This window comes from Oryctolagus cuniculus, chromosome X, assembly GCF_964237555.1.
Source record: "Oryctolagus cuniculus chromosome X, mOryCun1.1, whole genome shotgun sequence".
Lineage (NCBI taxonomy): Eukaryota > Metazoa > Chordata > Mammalia > Lagomorpha > Leporidae > Oryctolagus > Oryctolagus cuniculus.
The window spans coordinates 30,512,212-30,530,247 of NC_091453.1; the positions used below are offsets into that span (position 1 = coordinate 30,512,212).

General features: G+C 43.3%; 1 pseudogene; it reads left to right on the plus strand.

The window, feature by feature from the left end:
* Positions 1-17,017: 17,017 nt before the first annotated feature.
* On the plus strand, positions 17,018-17,810 carry LOC100346400 (large ribosomal subunit protein uL30 pseudogene; annotated as a pseudogene).
* Positions 17,811-18,036: the final 226 nt, after the last annotated feature.

The window sequence follows — 18,036 nt, forward strand, 5'->3', positions numbered from 1 at the left end:
AGGGAAATGCAAATCAAAAGCACAATGAGGTTTCACCTCACCCCGGTTAGAATGGCTCACATACAGAAATCTACCAACAACAGATGCTGGCGAGGATGTGGGGAAAAAGGGACACTAACCCACTGTTGGTGGGAATGCAAACTGGTCAAGCCACTATGGAAATCAGTCTGGAGATTCCTCAGAAACCTGAATATAACCCTACCGTTCGACCCAGCCATCCCACTCCTTGGAATTTACCCAAAGGAGTTTAAATTGATAAACAAAAAAGCGGTCTGCACCCTAATGTTTATTGCAGCACAATTCACAATAGCCAAGACCTGGAACCAACCTAAATGCCCATCAATGGTAGACTGGATAAAGAAATTATGGGATATGTACTCTTTAGAATACTATACCGCAGTAAGAAACAACGAAATCCAGTCATTTGCAACAAAATGGAGGAATCTGGAACACATCATGCTGAGTGAAGTAAGCCAGTCCCAAAGGGACAAATACCATATGTTCTCCCTGATCGGTGACAACTGACTGAACACCAAAAAGGAAACCTCCTGAAGTGAAATGGACACTATGAGAAATGGTGACTTGATCAGCATAGCCCTGACTGCTAATGGACAACTTAATACATTATCCCTCTTAGTATTTTTTTTGTCTGTTCTACTTAATATGACTGGTTTAATTCTGTAATTATCACACAGTTATTCTTAAGTGTTAAAAATTAACTGAAATGTGATCCCTGTTAAACATAAGAGTGGGAATAAGAGAGGGAAGAGATGTATAATTTGGGGCATGCTCAGGCTGACTTGCCCCAATTGGTAGAGTTGGAAACATACCAGGGGATTCCAATTCAATCCCATCAAGGTGGCATGTGCCAATGCCATCTCACTAGTCCAAGTGATCAATTTCAGTTCACAATTGATCATAATGAAAGGACTAAGAGTCAAATGGAGCACATAAACAAGTCTAGTATCTGCTAACACTAACCGATAGAATAAATAAAGGGGAGAGTGATCCAACATGGGAAGTGAGATACTCAGCAGACTCATAGAATGGCGGATGTCCTAAATAGCACTCTGGCCTCAGAATCAGCCCTAAAGGCACTCGGATCTGGCTGAAAAGCCCATGAGAGTATTTCAGGCATGGAAAGCCAAGACACTCTGGCAAAAAGATCTCTGTGAGTGAGATCCCAGTGGAAAGAACAGGTCTTCAAAGAGGGAGGTGCCTTTCTCTGAAGGGAGGAGAGAACCTCCACTTTGACTATGACCGTGTCTAAACAAGATAAGAGTCGGAGAACTCAAGGGGCTTCCATAGCCTTGGAAACTCATGACTGGTGCATAGGGAGATTACTGATGCCATAAACAGGAGTGTCAATTTGTAAAGTCAACAACAGGAGTCACTGTGCACTTACTCCTCATGTAGGATCTCTGTCCTTAACGTGCTGTACACTGAGGCTTAATGCTATAACGAGTACTCAAACAGTATATTTCACTTTGTGTTTCTATGGGGGTGCAAACGATTGAAATCTTTACTTAATGTACACTAAACTGATCTTCTGTAAAAAAAAAAAAAAAAAAAAAAAGAAATTATCAATTCCCAACTTGACTCTCACTGGGATTAAACATGACAATAGGTCTGATCTGATTTCATCATCATTTAAAAAAAATCATCTATTATTTTTCACTTTATGTTTCTGTGTGGGAGCAAACTGTTGAAATCCTTACTTAAGGTATACTAAGCTGATCTTCTGTATATTAAGATAATCGAAAATGAATCTTGATGTGAATGGAAGGGGAGAGGGAGTGGGAAAGGGGAGGGTTGTGGGTGGGAGGGACGGTATCGGGGGGGAAGCCATTGTAACCCATGAGTCGTACTTTGGAAATTTATATTCATTAAATAAAAGATAAAAAATAAAAAAAAATAAAAATAAATAAACCGCCACCTGCAACACCATCATCTCATATGCGTGCTGGTTTGTGCCCTGGCTGCTCCACTTCTAATCCAGTCCCCCCACTAATGTGCCTGGGAAAGCAGCAAAGATGGCCCAAGTGCTTGGGTCACTGCCATTCATGCGGAAGACCCAGATGGAGTTCCAGGCTCCTAGCCCGACCCAACCCCAACCATTGTGTCCATTTGGGAACTAAACCAGCAGATAGAAGATTCTCTCTCTCTCTCTCTCTCTCTCTCTCCCCTCTCTCCCTCCCTCCCTCCCTCCTGTAATTCTGTCTTTCAAATAAATAAATATTTTTAAAAGAAGAGCAATCATGATAGGCACTTTGGAGTTGGAAATCACTTTGGGCTTTGTAAAGCATATTTACATAAATTCCCTCATTTTCTTTTCTATGGTAGAAATTTTTATTATTTCTCTATTTAATGGTAACAGAGGTCACTAGCAAGTTCATCTCTAGGTGAGAAATTGGGACAGTCTTGAAAAGATGATTTCCTAGGCTGGGGAAGGCTTGTAGCTACTTGCAATGGTAATATTCATTGATCAGAGTGAATCACCAGTGTTTCCATGAAGTTCTCTTGGGTATTAAGGCTGGGAGTAATTGTTCTCTTTACTCTCATAGCATGCTAATCACACCTTTATTTATTCTCTGGGTTGCTGTTTTGACTTAGTTCTTTTCATAGCCCTACCCTAGTCCTCACCCTCACCCCACAATCATGAAGTCTGGAGCACTAAGGACCATTGTGTTGCGATTTTATTCCCTGAAGCACTTAACACGGTGCCTTGCATGTATAAGGGGACTTCAAAAAGTCAATGGGAAAATAGAATTAAAAGAGAAGTTTATTTTGGCACAAAACAATTTGAAATCTATGCATAGCTTTTTCAATAATACACATTTCCCATAAATGTCTTAAAGTATTCTCATACATGTCTGTTGAGGAGGGAATGTATGAAAACATTATACAGAAACTTCAACATAAAAAATGTGAACATACCAACATCACACTCATAAACACAAAGGCTATCTCTACTAACTAGGAGAAACTAAGAAAATACAAAATAAAAGCACTTAATCTGGTTTCCAAATAGTCTGAAGAAATATTGCAGTAGCCTCCTCTATTCATTTTCATGAGCGTGAACTTGGTATATCTTAGTGGGCCTGCATCAATATTTGCATCATTGTCATCAGCAGAAAATAGACTTTTAATATTTTATAGCAATTTTATGACCATCTCATTTGAAAATTGCATAAATATTATGAGAGACTCATTGTTTTAATAAGCTAGATTTATGGAAGACATTTCGAGTATCAAATGAAGGGGAGCCTCATCACACTTCTACTGCAAATGACTTTTCATATTGCCAAGTCAATTATTATGGTTCTGAGACACTGAGCCCAGAAAAATCATTGCAAGGTCCAGAATGGGAATGCTTGATTTTTGTAAGATGTGAAGTGAATGAATGTCTTTACTTTGAATTACCATCAAAACCAAAGAGAGACAACCTATTAACTTTCTAAGGGAAGAGAACTCGAAGTCCAATGAAGTGAGGCTAATTCTTTGCCTCACGGGCAAGGAGCTGATTGCCCATGTGTAAAAGCCAATCATGGGTTCCATGAGAGGGACATGAGCAGAAGCATGACAGTTTGGCTTTTTTGAGGCAATGGGGCCCTGGCAGAATAATAGGGTAATCTGCAGCAGAGAGGAAGAAGATGGGCTTCTGTGGGGCCTAGATGCCAGTGATGGTCATTTGCGCTTAGTGCAGGTGGGGCACCCTGCGGCCGTCCCCCTCTCTTAGATCCAGTGTGCTGGCTCTCTGATTTTCCATCTCACTCAATCACCATGTAAATAGAAGAATCCTACCTGCTCAAAGGCACAGAGACTTTTGCCCAAGGGGCCAGCACTCAACGAAGAAGGAAGAGGGCAAAGCAAATGTCATTCCTCTCCATCCTTGTGTGGTGGACACTGAATGGTTGGAAAGGGGAAACTGGGAAGATCACCCTGGATTTGAGGGGTAGTGCCACTATAACTTGCATTGGCCGGCACCTCTCAGGGGAAGAAACAATGGTCACACTCCAGGCTTAAAACTCATAGGAATCCCAAAACTACTTCTTCCCCTCCCTGTTGATTTGAGGGTTCTTGCAGACCTCACCTGCACCCTGATCTTTCTTCCTCTCGCTACCTCCCTCACAGTACCTGTCTTCTTTCTTCCTCCCTCCCTCCCTCCCTCCCTCCTTCCCTCCCTCCCTTCCTTTCTTTAGATTTATTTATTTATTTGAGAGGCAGAGTTACAGACAGAGAAAGGGAGAGACAGAGAGAGAGAGAGGTCTTCCATCCACTGGTTCACTCCCCAACTGGCCGCAAAGGCCGGAGCTGTGCCGATCTGAAGCCAGGAGCCAGGAACTTCTTCCGGGTCTCCCAAGTGGGTGCAGGGGCCTAAGGACTTGGGCCATCTTCTACTGCTTTCCCAGGCCATAGCAGAGAGCTGGATGGGAAGTGGAGCAGCCGGGACTCAAACCGGCGCCCATATGGGATGCTGGCACTGCAGGTGGTGGTGGCTTTACCTGCTACACCACTGTGCTGGCCCCTATTAGTAGCTTTTTGTGACCACAAGGAAATACCTAACTTTATAAAGAGAAAGTGTTTGTTTGGCTCACAGTTTTGCTGATTCAAGTCCCAGATTGGGCAGCCCAGCTGGTTGGGCCTCCGATGAGGGCAGTTGGATGGCAATGATGGAGCTATGCAGGAGAAGGATCAGATGGGGAGCTGGGGAGCTGAGAGAGCAGCTGGGCCAATCTCAGGCTTTTATAAGCTACCCTCTTGCAAGAACCACCTCGCAAGGGCCCGCCCCCAGTGACCTAAATGCCTCCCACTAGGTCCACCTCGTAAATAACATACCTGGATTAAGTTGCTACCCTCTTAGCACCATTAGCTTTTTTTTTTTTTTTTTTTTTTTTTTTGACAGGCAGAGTTAGAGAGAGAGAAAAAGGTCTTTGTTTTCTGTTGGTTCACCCCCCAAATGGCTGCTATAGCCGGCGCGCTGCACCAATCCGAAGCCAGGAGCCAGGTGCTTCCTCCTGGTCTCCCATGCAGGTGCAGGGCCTAAGCACCTGGGCCATCCTCCACTGCCTTCCCGGGGCCACAGCAGAGAGCTGGACCGGAAGAGGAGCAACTGGGACAGAACCAGCACCCCGACAGGGACTAGAACCCGGGGTGCTAGTGCCGCAGGCGGAGGATTACCCAAGTGAGCCTCGGCGCCAGCCAGCACCATTAGCTTTTGTCTTTGGGCTTAAATGTCTGTATGAGTCTAAGGGCCAAATCATATTTGAACTATTGCACCTTCCTGGGCCCATCTCTGCCATCTTTGTTCAGGGGCACAAAACAAACCTTAGCACCCCTAACCCCAAGCTCTTCCCAAAGCCCTAGAGACACATGTCCCCCACTGTGGTCAGTCCTTCCATTTATCACAACCACCTTTTCTTGAAAACTCAGAGCAAGTCCTTTGGGCAGTGACCTTTCCCCAACAATGTCCCATGTCCCCCGAGGGCCCCATTTGAGAAAGTCTGGTCTGGTCAATGATTTTCTTTTTGGTAACAGACAGTACCTTGTTACCTTTCCAAATGTGTTAGGCATAGCTAAGTTTATACACAAGTCTAGATGACCTCATTGAGATCACATAGGCCACATCACTTCTGTCACCTAGTGCCAAATCATGACTAATTCACTGGTTCATGAAGAACCCTCGTGAAGATCAGTCTTCACCGGTACAGGGCTTCAACAGCTACAAATACTCCATCCCGTGGCTAAACCTCAACTATCATCCTGCTTTTGGACATCCTGGCTCTCCGGACTGCTTCCAACTTTCCATAAAATTTCCCTTTTTTAAATTAAAACAATCTTGGCAGTAGTATGGGATTTGGATTGAATGAGTAAGAGACTAAGCCCCTTAGCCAACTATTGCAATGGTTCAGAAGAAGGTCATGAGATCCTGAGTCCAGATGGAGGCAGAGGAATAGAACAAAACAGCCAAGCCAAATTTGCAAAAAAAAATAAATAAAATAAAATAAGGGTTATTTGGGGGTATTCAGATATCTGTTTCATGTCACAGTCACTGAACTGAGTTCTTAACTCTTTTCTTAATGACTTCTTTTAGATCAATTTTAGGTTCATAATAAAATTAAGAGAAAGGCACAGAGATTTGCCCCATACCCTCGTCCTCTACACACACGCGCGTGCACACACACACACAGAGCCCCCCTCATTGTCAACATCCTCCACCAGAGTGGCACATTTATTACAATCAATGAACCTGCATCGGCACACCATTGTCTCCCAAAGTCCACAGCTACATTCGAGCTCACTCTTGGTGTCATGCCCTCCTGGAGTTTGGACAAATGTATAATGGCCCGTGTCTATCATTATAGTATCATACAGAGTAGTGTCACTGTGCTCAAGATCCTCTGTGCTCTACTTTTTCATTCTTCCTTCCCTCACCCCTAGCAACCATTGAATCATTTAGTCTCGATAGTTTCACCTTTTCTAGAATGTCAAGCTACAGTATGTAGCTTTTCCAAGATGGCGTCTTCCGCTTACTTACATGCATTTAAACTTCCTCCATTTCTTTTCATTTGACATGTCATGTCTTTTTAGCTTTGAATAATATTCCATCGTCTAGATGTACCACAATTTGTTCATCCACTCACCTACTGAAGGAAATCCTGGTTGCTTCCAAGTTTTGGCAGTTATGAATAAAACTGCTCAATCATCTGGTGCAGGTTTCATGTGGACCTAAGTTTTCAACCATTTTGAGTAAACACCAAGGAGTGCAATTTTTGGATTATATGGCAAAAGTTTGTGCAGTTTTGTAAAAAACTGCCAAACTACCTTCTAAAGTGGTTATACCATTACGCATTCCCACCAGGAATGAATGACAGTTTCTGTTCCTCCACACCCTTGCCAGCATTGGGCGTTGTTGGTGTTCTAGATTTTGATCATTCCAATAGATATGTGATGGCATATCATTGTTGTTTTAATTTGAATGTCCCTGATGACATATGATCTGGAGCATCTTCTCAGATGCTTATTTGTCATTCTTAGTTCTTCTTTTTTTATTTTTTATTTATTTATTTTTTGACAGGCAAAGTGGACAGTGAGAGAGAGAGACAGAGAGAAAGGTCTTACTTTGCCATTGGTTCACCCTCCAATGGCCACCGCGGCCAGTGCGCTGCGGCCGGCGTACCGCGCTGATCCGATGGCAGGAGCCAGGTGCTTCTCCTGGTCTCCCATGGGGTGCAGGGCCCAAGCACTTGGGCCATCCTCCACTGCACTCCTTGGCCACAGCAGAGAGCTGGACTGGTAGAGGGGCAACCGGGACAGAATCCGGCACCCCGACCGGGACTAGAACCCGGTGTGCCGGCGCCGCAAGGCGGAGGATTAGCCTAGTGAGCCGTGGCACCGGCTCATTCTTAGTTCTTCTAAACCTGCCTTCTGAAAACTTAGCATAACACTCTGACTCCAGGCAGCTGTTCCCTCTCCATTTCTCTTTGAGCACACCAGTGACCCTCACAGGGCATTTGCTGTCAGTGGTTTGCACATTGCACACCTGGAGCAAAGAAAGAGCTGAAGACCGCTGACTCTTCCTGGTCCCTTTGCCCTTTGAGGACAAGTAGCAGACCACACACCTCTGCTGAAAGTCAAAGGCTGCCGGGAGCAAAGGGTTCTCATTTCTAGAAAAATTTTAATTTTTTGTATTAGGTTGAAGAAAAGGACATTTAAATAATCAGAATTGTATGATTGTTCTAAACAGACTTTACACTTACCAAGACAGAACTAAGAGTTTAGGTACTATTTTCCTTAAGAGACTATCCTCAAGTCTAAATACTGAGAGTCAAGATTCTAGATTTTGGCTATGTTTGCTTCATTTTTCTATGAGATCAATCTTTTTAAATTGAAATTGAGGTGTTGCTTCCTGACATTATATATATATATATGTATACACATATACATATATATTATATTGATATATATGATATTATATATGTATACACATATACACTGGATATATGTATATATGTATACTGAGTACACTGGATGCCTATGCAAGATTCTAAAACGTGTCTTAACACCTTGCCAAGCAAATAACACAGCCTCATAGTAAATTCAGAAATCTGCTTTGCTCTCTTTTGGGTGAATACGTCAGTCAAAACAGATTGCTTTTTTAATCATTCTAGAGTTTGGTTCCATCAGTGTCTCTCTTAGCTCTTCAGCCTTCAGACCCTCCCTCGAAGTAACAGTCATATACTGAAAAGGAAAAAACCATTCTTGCAGACTCCCAGGGCTTATTTTTCTGGGTCAATTGTATTGCCTTCCTTCTGAGATTATTTGAGAAAAATGAATTGCCCCTCTTTGCACATGTCAGAGGAACCAAGAGTTCCCTCACTGGATGAGTGAGTTCTAAAGAAATATCCAGCTCCAAAAAATCTATGGGTTTTTCACATCTACATTCAAGTTGTTTTGGAAATAGATTTATTAACCAATAACAGAAGTAAATGCTGACTATTCCTTTTGCGGCAGCCCTCCACTCCCTGAATTAGTCAAGAGCAGCTGCTTACTTCACACCGAAACCATCCTTAATATCCCAAATCTGAGAGAGTCATAGCAAAGAAGAAACCAGGAAGATAACTAAAGCAACCTGCAGACACTTAGACCAGAGAGACTGATAAGAGGCCTTTTGATTAAGAAATAAGGAAGAGGGTATAAAAAATTCAAGAGAACACACTGTATAATGAAATCCAAATGCTTTATTTTGGTCAGTGAAGTAGAAACAAAGCTAGATCTAAGGGAACGTTAAGTTTGCCACCTGGGCCTACAGCGCACGATGGCCCAAATGTCAGCAAGCTGAGCTGTCTTCCCTTGCCTGTGCAGTTCTGACAAGGGGTCCTGGACTCCAGCGTTGTGGCAGAGGTGCCCTTTAGTTCTGACTGACTCAAGCCTGTGATGAGGCAGCGTTGCCACCAGTTCCTGTTGTTCCCTTCATATCTGCTTCTCGCTGAATTTCTTGACTTTCCCAGTTCCAGTGCTGCAAAGCAATGTGGCCTATGGAAAGGACGAGAGTTGGGAAACTTGGTCCAGCCCTCTCTGTAGTAGAACCCAAGAAGTAATCTCAAACACGTCTCATCAACTTTCTGAGCCTTGGTTTCTTCCATAGTAGAGTAAGAGGCTTGGTCTAGATGATTCTATAATTATTCCTTTCTCTTCCATACAGAAATCACTCTGAATTTACAGCTCAGGGTCGGTGAAGCAAACGAGAGTCTGACCTATTCAGAATAGCTCTCTGTTGGGACCGGAGGCCTAGTGGGTAAGAGAGAAGCACAGGTGTAGACATTCAGCCTAAAGCACACGTGATACACCTGACAGGGTGTTAAAACTCATTCTGAGAATGGCCTTGGCAGAGTCCTGCTGGGCCTGAAATATCCCTACCTGTTTGGTGATAAGCATATTTTGTTTAAGCCCTGGGTTGGGGTCGAAAACCCTCTTTAATCCATCCTAATGATCTTAAAAATCAGAGACAAGAGCCCCTGAAATCGGAGACTTCCGATTTCACCCCCACTTGATTCCAGTGGTCAGAGCAGATACCCAGGCCACTTGCAGGTAGGCAAGAAACTTACAACCTACAGTGTTCCCTCCTGGTCTTAGTAATTCACGATTCCCCAACATCATCTTCATCATAAGCAGCAGGAAACCTAGACTGAGCCATTTAACCACGGAAGGTATCATTTGCCAAGAGCTTACTCTGAACCAAGCACCACGCTGGGAACTTTACCATGCTTAATTCTCATTGCAGCCTGTTCACAGAGTACTGTTTTTTTTTTTTTTAACATTTATTTATTAATTTATTTGAGAGGCAGAGTTACAGTCAGAGAGAGGGAGAGACAGAGAGAGAGGTCTTCCATATGCTGTTCACTCCCCAAATGGCCGCAACATCTGTAACTGCACCAATCCAAAGCCAGGAGCCAGCAGCTTCTTCCTGGTCTCCCACATGGGTGCAGGGGCCCAAGGACTTGGGCCATCTTCCACTGCTTTCCCAGGCCATAGCAGAGAGCTGGATTGGAAGTGGAGCAGCCAGGACTGGAACTGGTGCTCATATGAGATGCTGGCACTGCAGGCAGAGGCTTAACCTAGTATGCCACAGCGCCAGCCCCAGTGCTGTCTTAATCCCCATAGTACAGACTGGGAAACTGAATGCAGCAAGGGTTGAGTAACCTGTCTAACATCAGGCAACTGGTAAGTGGCAAAGCTGGCTTCCAATCCGGAAATCCAGATGTTGGACTCCACACTATAAAAGAATAACAGAGGGGCCGGCGCCATGACTCCCTTGGTTAATCCTCCGCCTGCGGCGCCGGCATCCCATATGGGTGCCAGGTTCTAGTCCCGGTTGCTCTTCTTCCAGTCAGCTCTCTGCTGTGGCCCGGGAGTGCAGTGGAGGATGGCCCAAGTCCTTGGGCCCTGCACCCCATGGGAGACCAGGAGAAGCACCTGGCTCCTGGCTTCGGATTGGTGCAGCACCTGCTGTAGCAGCCATTTGGGGAGTGAACCAACGGAAGGAAGACCTTTCCCTCTGTCTCTCTCTCTCTCTCACTAACTCTGCTTGTCAAAAAAAAAAAAAGAAAGAATAACAGGAACAAAAAAATCCTTTTATTTTGATATAATTTCATTCATCAAATTGTAAGAATATCAAGAATTCCATATACCCTGTATTCAGTTTCTCAGTATGCTAAAATGTTACCAAAATTTGCTTTATCCTTCTCTTTGTGTATAGATATATTACATACTTCAACGCATACATACATATATGAGGATACTTCCAAAGGCTTGTGGAAAAATAGAATTATAAATTCATTTTGATGTGGAAAATTTTGAAACTGGTGCATAACTCTTTCATAGTACACATTTTTCATGAACTTCCTGCAAGTTCCTTTATATATGCTTATGTGTATGTAATATATATTACATATATATAATCATCTTTTTTCAAACCATTTAAGAATAGATTGCAGACATGAATATTTCAGTGTGCGTTTCCTTAAAAACAAGGAGATTGTCTTATCTCAACACAGTATAATTGTCACTGTGCTGCCAATTTACATTGAAATAATACTGTTAGCAGAACCTCAGACCTTTTTTAGAGTCTACCCATTCTTCCAGTTATGTCTTACAGAAAAAAAAAAATCCTCTGGCCCCTGATCAAATCCATTGCATGCAATCACCACATTATTTTATTTTCTTTTAACTTTGAACATTCCCTTAGTCTTTCTTTGTCTTTCATGATCTTGAAATGTTCGGATAATACAGACCAGTTATGTTATAGAATATCCTGAAAGTTTGTATAACGTTTCCTGTTGTTTAGGTCCAGATTATCCATTTTGAGCAAGGGTATCACAGAGTGAGATGGTGTCTTTCTCCATGCAGCATATAAGGAGATCTATGATGTCAGTTTCTCCCATTACTGGAAATGTTCGTTTTGATCACTTGATTAAGGAGGCATCTCCCTTTGCAACGATTCTAATGCAGATAGTGTACGCGCTTAACCTCTTCGTTATTGAACTGCTTCTGATAGGCAACCAGTGCCTTGAACCAGGATCCTTGAAGGAATTTTCCTGAGAGAAGGAGAGTGCAATATTATTGAGAAGACAAGTATGTGATATATGACTTCAGCATCCACCCACAAATTGTTCTGTGAGTCCCACGGACAATGAAGGGTTACAGGAACTCAGTGGTAGAAGTGACTTTTGAGGCCTAAGGGCTCCCGGAGGAGGAGGGGTTGACCAGCTGCTCTTGCTAGGGGATGAGAAGGGAGAGGAGGTTTTGGCCTGCAGACACTTCGGGGCTGTGGAGAGCCGTAACCAGGAGGTGACAAGGGTTAGAAAGAGGCTGTGCACTGACTTAAGAGAGCCAGAACTGGGTATTGTGGTCTTCTGGTCTCACATAACAGGACAATGGCAGTATGGATAGGGTGGCCAAAAGAAAGGGAGAATTTCAGGAGTTGGTGGAATGGGATGCATAAGTAGGGTGACCCATCCAGGTCAGCACAGAACAATCAGGCTAATTAACTCCTTGGCTCCTGGGCTCTCATTTTGCTAAATCCTAATAGCATCAAGTGGCCCCTTCATACCTGCTGTGGAAGAAGTGTTCATGGTATTTCCAATGCCAAGGTTAAGGACATTTGGCAAGAGCAGGGGTTCCCTGCGGAGGAATAACATGAGCTAAGGTAGGAGAGAGACATGGGGGTTGATTGGGAGAGATTCTCGTGCTCCATTTGGGAATTATTTGCAGGGTCCTAACTTGGGGACTCCACCCCATATCCACACAATAAAGCAAAAGAGTGAGAGTTTGAAAATTCTCTCTCATTTCCCCAACTACTCCTAAACTCAAATGAGAACGCTGCAGAACACCATTTTCACCTGTTTCTGTAGTGAGACCAGGAACTGACACTTCTCTGAAGGACCCTTTGCCTCTAATCTGGTTCAGAATGAAAGTGCTCTCATTAAATGGAGACCTCATTACCTTCTGCTCTAATCTGCAACACAATCATAATGCAGTGATTACCTTGAATTATTATTGCACAGACTTCCACCCACTTATTATTACATGTCTCTGTACTTTAATTATGTTTCAATGAATATAATTCCATACCCTTCAATACTTAAATAATATTCACTTTAAATATAACTGCGTGCCCATAATTCTCTGTAAGTGTAAATGCTTGCACGGCAAATAATAAAAAATGAGAACTGCTCTGGAGGCTGAAACAAACGAAGCCATCCCTAAAAGAAATCAGTTAGCATTTAAATAGAATCTTAAAACATTGAAATTTGTTGCCAATTCATTTTTCAAAACACATTTTAAGAGGGTGAGTTTTGCAGCATACACACACACACACACACACACACATTTTTAGAAGGAAGCAGCAATTCTCTAGAGGCTTTTGTTGCCTACTAACACTCCACCAGGGACTATTCTCTGGTGTGGAATTGATTTTTTAAAAGAAAAACTGCACTGAGATGTATTTGGTTTTTTTTTAACTATATTTACTTATTTATTTATTTTCAGCCATACACTGGCTCTGGGAGAAATTACCCAGGAAGTTTGATAGGTCAAAGGGAAATCTCAGATTCAACAAGCAGGTAATGAGGGCACAAAGTCCTTCTACCTGCTCCACCTTCAGTGCATGCGTTCTTATTGCTCAGGAAAAAGAGTGGCCTTAGAGTTCCTATCGTTTCTGGTCTGCAGTCTTTGGAAGCCCTATACTCTCTCATTTCTGCCTTGATAGGTCTCAGAGGAGGCTGTTTTTGGAGAGTTTTTGCATTCCATTGTACTTACTAGTATAGCTACAACACGAGTGTGTATGCTTTGGTTGGTATTTATTTGAAACATATGGTCGATAATAGCTTGGACTGAGAAGTAATCATTTGTGATAAATTAATTCATGACCTCATGCCACAGGACAACGATCCCAAACAGCTAGAAAAATGGCAATCCTGCCCTTTCATTTCTAGTCTCTGATTTTAAAAAATAGTGTATGAATTAGAGACCCCGGGAATAGGCTTGTTAAGAGGAGAGAGAACTAAAACAGAAAACCATTTTGATCATCTTTGATTAGGAATAAACACAGAGCAGGTTTTCCAAACCTGTAGGCAAGGTAAACCCTTCAAGTTCAATTTTGGTTCCCTATTGTGAACTATTCAAAACTCATTGTCCAAGAAGAGTGCCCTGCCATTATCTCTGCTGGAAAGAATCAATGCTATTAAAATAACAATTCTTCTGGAGAAGCAGATTTGCAAAGCTGGCCACTCTACATGTCCATGGAATAAGTCAAGCCATTTTACAAACTGGTTACTAGAGTTTTATCTCAAAAGAAGGGAAATAGGAGTGGCAAAAACAGTGCCAAATGGGGTGGTTATGTAAGAGGTAAAGAGATTGAACTGGTTTTTAGTCTTTGTGCTAAACCAGAAGTTGTTAATCTGTTCTCTCATGAGTGCATTTGGCATGATAATAACTAACTTAACTTAGCCAGATACAGTAACATTTCAATATATGTGATATTTTAAAAGAAAGAAGGTTCTAAGTGTAGCCTATAATGACACAATGCATGAATCACCCGGAGACTGTCGTGGGAAACTGCAACAGGGGTCCCCAGCTGGATTTCCTCCAGGTTCTTGTCTCCACATGAGGGAAGAATGCAAAGCAGAGACATGAAGGTGTATAGGAAAGCAGGAGTTATTTAAAGAGGAAGTTCACACTCAGGCATCCACGCAGGCAGCTTCTCTCCAGGAGAGTGGAGTCTGCTGCTGCTGCTGCCCCACCCACTCAAGCTAGGATAGCCTCTTTATTGGGTAGAGGGTGGCTCCCTAATTGAATATACAAAGGAGGAGAGTGTGGGTGGGGCTTCAGCACGGGTGGTATTGCAGCATCTCCATGTGGAACTCAGCACACACGTGGTCATGATGGGTCTTGTGCATGATGGGGGAGTGAGGCTCAGGTACATGATGGAAAAGTGGGTGTGCCAAGACTACAGCCACATTGGGTTGATAGGGAAGGGGGTGAGATTTTAGCAGTACAGGCCTCTGGCAAGGAGACTACTGGCAATATCTTAAGTCCTTTGATCACTAACTAGCTCCTTGCCTAGCCCATATGTGCTCTGCGTGCTTCTCTATCCATGTTAACCAGTTAGCTATGGTTCCTTTTTCATGGAAGTTCTTCTAATTGATTGATCCATTGATCTATCAAGATAGTTGAGCCTGCAGTGTTACTGCACACTGGATCCACTTTAGTACCTTGACTTCCGCTTCAAGGAGAAGATGTAGAAAATTGGCAATCATGGGTCAATGTAAAACGCAAAGACAAGGTTTACCACTTTGGAAATGACACTGTGGAAAGTTCTATAGACCCTTTCTCAGAGAAACAGGTGCAACTTATTTTTTTAAACTGTCACTCAAAGCCTCTGAAAATGGTCCCAAGGTCTGTACAGCAAATGAAGAAACATTTATTCAATAAAATCTACTAAAACTTGGTAAGGGCAGAGAGAATCTGTGGTATCTGGAACAAGATCTTCTCCCCTCCTGCAACCCAGCTCAGGAAGACAAGGACTCCACCCCAGACAGCTGTAGCCAAGTATGCCCCCCCCCCCAGCTCTTAGTAAGAGGTCTAGCTTCCTGTGAGCATTTCTCATCCTGTCTTCAGCTTCCCGCCACTGAGGTTACGTTCCAAATGACTATAGCCAAGAGCCTGGGAATTCCATCTTCTGCCAGCCCCCTTTTGTGGAATGGAGGTTATGCTTTGGGGGTAACACCACTGAGAATACTGAGAATCTTGATTTCCCTTTCAGCTTGTGAGGTAGAGGTCTCAGGTGGCATGAGTACCTGGGGCTGCTGCCCTCCCAGTGCTTAGGCACTCAGATCTTGAAGTGGGGGTTTCATTCAGGGAGAAACTTATCACTGTTCCCACCCACAGTCCCAGAGTCATGGCTCAGAACTTGTGCCGTGGGGGAGAAACAGGCTGTGAAACAGAATTCTGGATCTCTTCTCAAAGAGAGATCACTTCCTTTGTAACAGAGTATAGAGAAGTTCAAGCCTAAAGGCACTGCCAAAAATACTGGAAGTTGTGGTGAAAAGCAGTTGAGAGGACATTGATAGAGCCATTGGAAATGTAGGCAAAATTGTAGGCAGGGGGTTAACCCGCCATCTGCAACACTGGCATCCCATATGGGTGCCTATTCAAGTCTTGGCTGCTCCACTTCCAATCCAGCTCTCTGCTAATGACCTGGGAAAAGCAACAGAGGTAGCTCAAGTGTTTGGTCCCCTGCCACCCATGTGGAAGACCTGGATGAAGCTGGCTCCTTGCTTAGCCTTAGCTCAGCACTGGTCACTGTGGCCATCTGGGAAGTGAATCTTTCTCTCTCTCTCTCTCTCTCTCTCTCTCTCTCCCCCTCCCTCCTTTCCTCCCTCCCTCTCTTTCTGTAACTCTGACTTTCAAGTAAATAAATTTTTAAATCTTAAAAAACGTCCAGCCGGCGCCATAGCTCACTAGGCTAATCCTCCGCCTAGCGGCGCCGGCACACCGGGTTCTAGTCCTGGTTGGGGTGCCGGATTCTGTCCCGGTTGCCCCTCTTCCAGGCCAGCTCTCTGCTGTGGCCAGGGAGTGCAGTGGAGGACGGCCCAAGTGCTTGGGCCCTGCACCCCATGGGAGACCAGGATAAGCTCCTGGCTCCTGCCTTCAGATCAGCGCTGTGCGCTGGCTGCAGCGCGCCGGCTGTGTCAGCCATTGGAGAGTGAACCAATGGAGGGAAGACCTTTCTCTCTGTCTCTCTCTCACTGTCCACTCTGCCTTAAAAAAAAAAAAAAAAAAAGTCCAACATCACCCTGATATCAAAACCAGACAAGGACACAACAAGCAAAGTACAGGCCAATATCCTAGATGAGCATAGTTGTGAAAATTCTCAACAAAATACTAGCAAATCAAATCCAACAGCACATTAAGAAGTTTGTTCTCCAATTTCAAATAGGATTCATTCCAGGAATGCACAGGTATGCGAATCAATAAATGTGATATAACACAGCAACAGAATGAAGGGCAAAAATAATATGATCATCTTAGTAGATACAAAAAAAGGAATTGATAAAAGCCAACATCCTTTCATGATAAAAACTCTGAACAAACTAGGGATAGAAGGAACATACTTCAACATAATAAAGACCATATACAGCAGACTAACAGCTAACATCATACTGAATGGGGAAGGGGAAGACTTTCTCTATAATCTGGAATAAGACATGGTTGTCATCTTTCACTGTTTCTATTCAACACAGTATTAGAAATCGCAGCCAGAGCAATCAAGCAGGAGACAGAAATAAAGGGCATCCACACGATCACTGCTTGCAGGTAACATACTCTTACATATAGAAAACCCAAAGACTCCATCAAAAATCTATTAGAACTAAAAAAATAAATTCAGTGAAGTTTTAGGATATGAAGTCAGTCTACAGAAATCAGCCATGTTGGCTCTTCTCCAGCTGAAATCATGGAGGGTTCTGAAGAGGGAAAAAAGGCAGGTTCCTGATGTGCCAGAAATGCTTAACAAAAAGGGGGGGAATTTCACAGAGCTCAAGATCAAGAGCCCAAGAAAGAAGTTTACCCAAAATATGCTTCAAAGGCAAGAAGGAAGCTGATCTATGAAAAAGCTGAGCATTATCACAAGGCATATAGGCACACGTACGGAACTGAAATTCAAATGGCGAGGAAGGCGAGAAAAGCTGGCAATATCTATGCACCTGCAGAGCCCAAACTGGCATTTGTCATCAGGATCCGCAGCATCAATGGTGTAAGCTCCAAAGTCCTAAGCGTGTTGCAGTCTCTTCACCTTTGCCATCTCTTCAACAGCACTTTTGTTGAGTTCAATAAGACTTCGACTCACATGCCAAGGACTGTGGGAACATGTATTGCCTGGAGGTACCTGAATCTGAAAGCAGTAAATGAACTAATGTACAAGGATGGTTATGGCAAAATCAGTAAGAAGTGAGTTGCCTTGACAGACAACGCTCTTATTGCCCAATCTCTTAGTAAATATGTTATCATGTGCATGGAGGATCTGATTCATGAGATCCATACTGTTGGAAGACACATCAGAGATCCAATAACTTCCTGGGGCCCTTCAAGTTCTTTTCCACACAGGGGATGAAGGAAGAAGACCACCTGTTTTGTAGAGGGTAAAGATAGGGGCAATAGGGGAAGACCAGATCAGCAGGCTGATTAGAAGGATGAGTCAACACGTCTACCACGGTGTTTTTATAATCTGGTTGGGTAATAAGCAGTGACTGGTCTCAAATTGAAACATGTTGTCGCATTGGTGACTTTTCTTAGCCTGTCTGCCTCCCCTTAACTATTGTGGCAAATCTTGATGTGTGATAACGTGACACTAAAACAACAACCTGTCACATGCAAAAGCAGGGACCAGTTTGTGTCTTGTGAAAAACATCTTATGGATTTGTAAAAGATTTTTTGCCAGGAAAAAAGAAATCTTTTTTTTTCATCTTTGAATTT